The 8,884-nt window shown below is 34.2% G+C and overlaps 1 protein-coding gene across 4 annotated transcripts in view; it reads left to right on the forward strand.

The window, feature by feature from the left end:
- The window catches only part of LOC106869118 (uncharacterized), a 62,341-nt gene that overhangs the window by 18,755 nt on the left and 34,702 nt on the right, over positions 1 to 8,884 (forward strand). The gene's annotated exons all lie outside the window — the stretch shown is intronic.

Raw genomic sequence — 8,884 nt, forward strand, 5'->3', positions numbered from 1 at the left:
TACAGCTGGATGCCCTTCCTAACGCCAACCACTCAGAGAGTGTAGTGGGTGCTTTTACGTGTCACCCGCACGAAAACAGCCACGCTCGAAATGGTGTCTTTTATGTGCCACCCGCACAAGCCAGTCCAGGGGCACTGGCAACGATCTCGCTCGAAAATCCTACGGGAGCCAGTCAGGCGGTACTGGCAACGGCCACGCTCAAAATGGTGCATCTCATGTGCCACCCGCACAAGAACCAGTCCAGGGGCACTGGCAACGATCTTACTTGGCTTGCCGGGTCTTCTCACGCACAGCACATTACCAAAGGTCTCGGTCAGTAGTCATCGCCTATATTTATATATATATATAAATGAAGTAGTGCAGACTTTGTGTCTTGCTGAGAGTGTAGTCTAGTTTCAGAAATGAAATACAAATTCATAACACTTCAGTCTTACACATTATCGCATGAAAACTATGATAATATACTTAAGTATATGCTTAAGTAATTCATGTCTTGAATCTATGTTTACAAAATGCATCTCTGCTTCAGAATACAAGTTTGGTTAAATGTAAACTACTGGAATGGGGTTAGCTGATAGTTATATTTTGTATCTTGTATTTAAATCAAAATCTAAAAAGTTAGTTAAAAGCTTTTGGTGGGAATAATACAGATCAAGGTTTAATAATGACTAGAAAATCTGTTGCTGACTTTCCCTGTTAGTTTAAATATGAAAGTTATCATTATCATTGATATCCTAATATGTGCTTTCATGTTCATTTTGTTTGCATAGATCTGCAGTACAGCATATCACTTACTAATACAGACTTTTGTTACCTGCTCTCTGAAGTCCAGCATCTTAGGATCTGACCACACCTCTTTCCCTGTTTTACTCAGTCATCCTATTCTTCAAATATGCTCCATCCACAGCACTTTTTGACTCAGTATTTATTACCAATTCACCTCACATGTCCATACAACCACAATCATCTTTCCCCATGTTGATGTATTTAATATCTAATTGTTCTCTCAAATACTTGTGCTCTGCCTTTCAGGCAAGATGACATTGCATTTTGTTGTGAGCAAAGTCACTTTCCAGGTGACAGTGGGTTTTTCTGTTCTCAGTTACTAATAAGTACTTTGATATTTGCTTTGCTAACTTTTAGCTCTTTAGCATTCAAATTACTCTACCAAATGTAAAGCTTATTTACTCATATTGCTTTGAATTGAGCATAGCTTTGAGATTTCAATGGTGTTATCTATTTTTAGGGTGACATTGTAGGGTAGGTGTGAGAGACTAGACTTGGCCAGTTTGAACTTAAAACAAGGGGTATATTTGGGCCAGATATGGCCAGTTTAAATGCTAAAGGGTTAAGTTTAACTAGTCATGACCAAGGTTACTGAGCTAGGTTCCTGAATGTTCATCTAGATCAAATTTATGTTAAAGGGTTACTTTGTTGACAAAAGCAAAATGTTAAAAATTTCTATTATTTAGAAAAAAAAGTTAAATTATTTAACCCCTTGCACATAAAATTCTAGGATCTGTAATATCTCATCTAAATAATGCAAATATGCTACACAAATATTATATGACCTCCTATAAGGAAAGAGGTAAACAAATAGATCTAAATAAATAACTGAAAATATAATTTATTAGTGATAGCCTTTACAAATTACTTAGCTGATTTCACTACATTAGACTCCCTACAATTTGAAATTAACAAGATAAAAATGATTTGATAATATGAATGTATTAGAAATTGTTTTTGAAATAACTCTGTTTGAGATTTCTTGAGATAAACTTGTTTTGAATGATATCAGAAAGTTTGATATAAAACTATTTTGACCTCTTGTTTGGTAGGTATTTCCCTTAGTTTTAACAAAATATGCCTACATCTTATTTGAACATCGATATCTTTTTATCTTAAGTGTCCTTTATCAGTTTAATTTGTATTGCAGTTGATGAATCATTATTTACAGGTTTCCAGTAGGACAGTCATTGATCCACTGCATTTCCAATGGCAACATAAACAAGGAATGTTTAACTTGTAAAACAAATGTTACACGAGACTTTGCTCAGAGTCCAATTCATTTTATTTTGTTCTGTTGCTCATGTTTACTTCCTTTGCTGAGACAAATTGACAAAAGATATCATCATCACCTGACATCAATATTCCATGCTTGTATGGGTTGGATGATTTGGCAGAATCCAACGGATCAGAGAACCATCTTTTGTCTTAGTTTTTAGTTGGTATCTTACTATGGAAATTTGCTTGTGAGCAAATTTTGTCTTTCTTTGCAAAGTATAAGTAACCTATCTTCAATTTAAAAAAATTCAATTTCATCTCAAAAACTCTGTATGCGCAATTTTTCCACTCTGTACTAGTTGTAAAACGTGCATGCACACAAGCACATGGCTTAGAGGGAATATTGGTGATGAGGTGTGAGAATGTATCCTCAAGGTAGAAGATGATTAGAAGAGAGAATGGGGACCGAAAGACAGAGCAGGCAAAGATTGCAAAAGTGTTAGGGGAAAGTGGGAAATGGTTAGAAATAAGGGTGGAATAAATGTAGTGAATGGTGAACAAGGGCAATAAATGGTAAATATAAGTAAGGGTTGAGTGAGAAAACTGAAGGATGTCAACAGAAGTGGTTCAGGGAAGTGGGGTGCTGGCTGGCAATACAGTAAGAGTAATAAGCTGCAGATTAATACAGTAGTTGGGGGAACGGTGAATGGATGGGTGATGTGGAGATGAGGCTAAGTAAAAGTTGCAAGAATGTAAGGAAAAGTGAGAGACAAATAGAGATAGGTGTGACAATGGTCAGAGGTATATAAAGGCCCAAAGTGCCACACAGTGGGACTGAACCATGTCGTGGAGAAGGAAACTTCTTACCATACAGCCATGCCTGAAACAAACTTCAGTGTAGTTATACATAATGTTTAATTTGTGGTATCAAAATAAGACTGTTCATGATGAACAAAAATGCATTCAGTAGTAAATGCTACATGAAATAAGCAAATGTAATATTCAAGAACAAAAATGTGTAATAAGTGAACAATCTGAAGTTTGGGTCAAGAATAGCATATCCATGTATCAACAGGATATATGGACACTCATGCATATAATAATGTATATATAGACTTGCCTTACCACTTATATATGCATGCACATAAACAGATCAATATACTCATCAATATAACTGTACATGTATATGTAAAATCACATACAGACATACTCTGGTATGTGGTTTCACGGTCCTCTTTAAATTCTAAATCCAATGTAGGAAAGGTTCCAAGTATGGTGTAAAATAAGAACACAAATGGGTTTCAGATACGTGTTTTGTTGATGAACAAATCAATAACATCATGAAATGAAAACTATTTTCTTCATATGAATAAAAATTTAAATCTAAAATTTAAGATTCAGCTCATAATGGAGAAATAATTTTTCTTTTTCTGATCATCACAAAAATTATACTTATTATGAGCCTAATCTTAAATGTTAAATTTCAGGTTTAAATTTCTATTCACCTTGAAGAAAATGTTTTTTTTTGTTTTTTTTCATGATGTAATTGATCTGTTCATCAATAAAAATAAAAACATGTCAGAAACAGTTGTAGTGAACTTCAACCCATTTCTGTTCTTTTATGTATATGTACATGTGTGTATGTGGGTACACATATTTGTGTTGTGTGTGTATATGTGTGTACACGTACACGTGTGTGTGTATGCATGAAAAGGTGATGATAGCTTTGTAACTTTCTGCTGCACTGAGGTTTGCATTCTTTTATCTCACTTAATGGACACAGTATCTTCCTGACTTTAATGACCTTAAGAACACTAGCTTGGCTACAGCATGCCTGTGTTTCTTGTATGTCCACACAGTCAGTTTTGGATATAAAGTAATTAAGATAACTCTTTTGAAATTTGAGTAGTTTCATCTCTTTGCTTCTTGCATGCCTGTTATAGCCGCTCCTAATTTCCCTATAAATTCAAATATAATTTTTTAAAATACCACTTATCCAGAAATGTTGGTTCAATTTGTCAAGATATTATATTTGTACTTGTTTAACATTTTACCTGAAGATGGTAGATTATGTGCTATGATGTAGTCTATGAATAATCTATAAAATTCTACCAAAACAGCTGTTGCAAATTTTAAACCCCATTTGTGTTCCTTTATATATATATATATATATATATACACATATGAATATATGTATGTATATATATATATATATATATATATATATATATATATATATATATATATATATATATATATATATACATACATATATACACACACACGTGTATATACACACACACACAAATATGTGTACCTACATACACACATGTACATATACATATAAGAACAGAAATGGGTTGAGGTTCACTACAACTGTTTCAGACATGTTTTTATTTTTATTGATGAACAAATATATATATTTACCACATGTAGTTTATTTTTCTCTTTGAAACCTATTTCTATTATATATATATATAATAGAAATAGGTTTCAAAGAGAAAAATAAAGTAAGAAGAAAAAGCGAAAATGCACATTGGATATTTAAAAAATAAAGGCTTTTTTATGAAAAGTAACGATAAATATATACAGTTAGATGAACTGAGGTAGAATTAAGAGGAATAAAGTTATTATTTTGAATTGTTAAAGGAATTCAAAGTCATACCGATTTCATCAATTGCTGTTCACTGGCTTTCAATGCACACTGATTACCAAATGGTGTTGTGTCTACTAGTCCCTGAATAAAAAGATTATATGTAAGGGAGGTAAGTAGTTCTGGGAGTGGTGCAATTAGGGTAGATGTAATAATGTAATATGAATGGTGTATAGAATGTATGGGAATTAGTGGTATTAATGGTAGGGTTAGTAGTGTTCTATGTTATATGTTCACGTTGAGTTGTGGATGATATTTATTGATGAAAGTTGCTTCTTTATTTCTTTGCTGAACTGAGGTATTCTGTGAACATTGATATAAAGGGAAAATTTGGAAGTTCCTAGCACACCTTTCTATGTGTTCACTGACCTGTAACTGTCTGTATTGTGGGTAGTGGATTTGTTCCTTGTGAAGAGTTGTTCTTTAATGGAGTGACATTCCTGTTTGGCCAATATAATGATTATCGCACCCTAAGCAGGTAATGGCATAGATTAAGTTTTCCAAAGCACAGGTGAAATTTGATTTTATCTTAAATATTTCACTTTGTTTAAAGTGGAACTCTGTACCCTCCAAAAGGTGGGGGCATGTACCACAATTAGGCTGACCACATTTTTTCACTTTCGGTTCCATTGTTAATGGATATAGTCTTGCATTGGTTAATATTTTTTCAATGATTTCGGTTGCATTTTGCTCTTGATAATTTTGTGTGAGTCTAAAATTTTGTTCATGTATGTATGTATGTATGCATGCATGTATGTATAAAATTAATTTACAAAGGTACCGTTAATTCTATTATTATCCAATGTCACTAGTTTAAGAATGATAATAACAGAATTAACGATACAGGCGGCTGCAGGCCAAAAAATGGCATTTAAATAGCCGAGGAATTATAATTAATCAAAGGACATACTAAGTATGTCTACCTGCTTGAAATAACAGTCAAAACTCGTTATTAAATCGTCAAAACTACACTGGTGATTACTACAGAAATCAAACGAAGGTAAATTTGGTTAAGACAATCTACTTACATACATTCAAGTATATGGATTTATGTGGACTAGTTTCTGCATTGGCACAAAATGCCTTAGCTTCTTCAGCACATATCACCACCAAAGCGATTTCCAACCTATCCTTCTGAAATCTGTGCCGCTACTGATTTGTTTCGCGCCGAAATCACAGCAGCTTCCCAGTGTAAAAAATAATCTCGTTGCCGATATATCTATATAACTGATGACGAGGATTCCAGTTGATCTGATCAATGGAACATCCTGCTCATGAAATTAACATGCAAGTGGCTGAGCACTCCACAGACACATGTTACCTCAACTTAGTTCTCAGGGAGATTCAGTGTGACATGGAATGTGACAAGGTTGGCCCTTTAAGATACAGGTACTACTCAGTTTTGCCAGCTGAGTGAACTGGTGCAACATAAAATAAAGTGTCTTGTTCACAGACGTTATGTGCTGCTGTGAACTAAACTCATGACCTTATGGTCATGAACAGAATATCCTAACCACTAAGTTATGCACCCTTACATCATTGAGCTTGGCCATTGGTCAGTTCATGAGAAATTTCCTAACAGTGTCTGTTCACAAGGCCAAGCTTATGGAGATGCCTATTAATGGTGCTTTGTGAGGATCAAGTTCTGCTAACAATGTACAAGTGCCTCTGCTTGGCTGTTGTTTAACTTTTTCAAGCAAAGCTTCATCATCCACAACAGATGATCTGCCTGACCTTGGTTTGTCTGAACCAGTTTTGTGTCACACGTTTGTTGACAGTTCCTGAGCCTTCTACATCATTAATTTCTTTTGCCACTGCCCTTGTACTCAGTCCTTTTTCCACAGGTAGCGTAAAATGGCAATTTATTCAGCACAGAATAAATAATTCATGTTCATGTGTTAAACATAAAAATAAAGAATAAACAATTCAGCAATGGTAGGATAAGTTGTATCAAATTGATGATGTAACATGAAGATGCAAGTTGCCAAAAATCATCAGAGAAAATCTGAAAAGATTTTTGCTCAACCTGGTATATATAAAGACATATACAGACAAGTACTAATACATACATCTGCACATACATATATACACAAATTATACATTCAAAAAATATTGTTATATATCTCTATGCATTAACGTGTGTGTGTATAAATGTGTGACAGTATGGCATACTAGTTTGAGTGTTCAGCTTATAATCAAAATATCATGGAGTCATTTCCTGTTTCCAACGCATTGTGTTCTTGAGCAAAATATTTTATTTCATGGTGTTCCAGTTTCCTCAGCTGAAAGTGTATACTAGTCAAATGCTGAAGCAGTTCTCTCTGTCTAACTATCCTGAATGTGCTGTTTGGTCAAAGAGTGGGAGAGGTAAAAGTTGTATTTTTATATGTACATATACAGGGTACCCTTAACAAATGTGTACACACATTGAATGATTATAAAGTCAGTGTTTATTAAAATGCATTTTATCAAAAGGTAATAGAATCTACAAGAATAATTTTTTTCATTTTATGAATGCCTGTTTTTCAACTGATGACTGTTCTGGCCCAGATACTGCAGATAATGCAGAGCAACAGAATAGCAAACATCAAGAAACATTTCCAGTGGACACAGAGTATTTTTACTGAACCCGTTTGGCAAATTATTATCAAGTTAAACCTTTACATTACTATGGTATGTAGCGAGGTCCCCATCTTACTGAAAATATAACTCCACATCTTAAAATCCTCTTGAGTGCTTGACATAACATATAGTTGCAGTAAATGGAGTAAATGGGACTAGTCACAGTATCATCAAAACAGATTGATCCAATTAATCCTTTTTTTTTTTTTTTCGTTTTTTAAGCCACACCAGTTTGGCAACAGACTAATAGAATAATTTCCAGACTTTAAAAATAAGTACTGGGGGTGATTTGTTTGACAAAACCATTTAGTGTCCCAGCATGGCCACTGTCTAATTCCTGAAACATGTAGAAGATGAAAGATAGAGATATATTTATATATGATGTTTAACAGTATTTTTCTATAATTCTGCTACTTATCAAGTACAGCATTTTTTTATTGTCTCTCTGGAAATTTGCAGAGAAATATCCATTATGTTGATGAATTTTTTTTTTCTTCAGAAGGTGAATGATTCTGTACCTTGTTAAAAACATTCAGTAACTTCCTGCACAGCATAAAAAAAAAAAGTAATCTGTGTGATATTATTTCAGTTCATACTATTCATTATTAACATGAAATTAGAAGGCATGACGAAAAGTTTTTGAGTTTCGCTCAATGATACGGATGTAAAGTATTCTGAATGAACACTCCTATAGAATGGAGTTGAAACTATCAAAAGAATCAAAAACCATTTTCTTTGGGTGTGTAGTTTTATGGATCTTAGATTGTGATTAAGCAAATATCATTGTCATCATCATCATCGTTTAACATCCGCCTTCCATGCTGGCATGGGTGGGACAGTTTGACAAGAGCCAGCCAGGCAGAAACCTGCACTAGACTTCTGTAATTGTTTTGGCGGGATTTTTACAACTGGCTGCCCTTCCTAACACCAACCACTCATCAGAGTGGACTTACTGCTTTTTACATAGCACAAGCACTAGCAAGGTCAGTTTTGACAAGGTTTTTGCAGTTGGATGTCCTTCCAAACACCAACCACTTTACAGTGTGGACTGCATGCTTTTAAGTGGCACCTACACTGACAGGATCACCAAGTACTTGCAAGATAAAAAAATAAAACTCTTTTGAGAGGTCAGGGGGCATTGGAGGAGGTGATTTTTTGTTGGATGATAAAAGGTTATAGTGAGGCAGAGAGATTCCCAAAGTGGGTGATGAATTTCTAGAAAATGGTGGTTGATTTGAGATTTGAGCAGGCAATATGAACATTTTGTGGGTGACAATGAATTTTTAGAAATTAAGTCTGCATTTACTGATATCTAGGCATGCCTAGAATAAGGATGCATTTTTATCAATTTGACTATTTGTATTAAAAACGTGGACTTGTTTATCGATCAAATATTTTTGTCACAGACTTTGAGATGGTTGTCATGCATGCTAAAAATAGCAGCCAAATAGGCCTAGGCCTTAAATCACACTCCACCACAAATTTTTTGGAGGTGGGGCATAGTCATATAAAGTCCCACGTGTTGAATTCAAAATCTCAAAAATTTCCCGAAAACTTTGAAAAATAAAAAAGTTAGGAGTTATATGTTGTGCATAATTCTGTGGT

Source organism: Octopus bimaculoides, chromosome 14, assembly GCF_001194135.2.
Source record: "Octopus bimaculoides isolate UCB-OBI-ISO-001 chromosome 14, ASM119413v2, whole genome shotgun sequence".
Taxonomy (NCBI): Eukaryota; Metazoa; Mollusca; class Cephalopoda; order Octopoda; family Octopodidae; genus Octopus; species Octopus bimaculoides.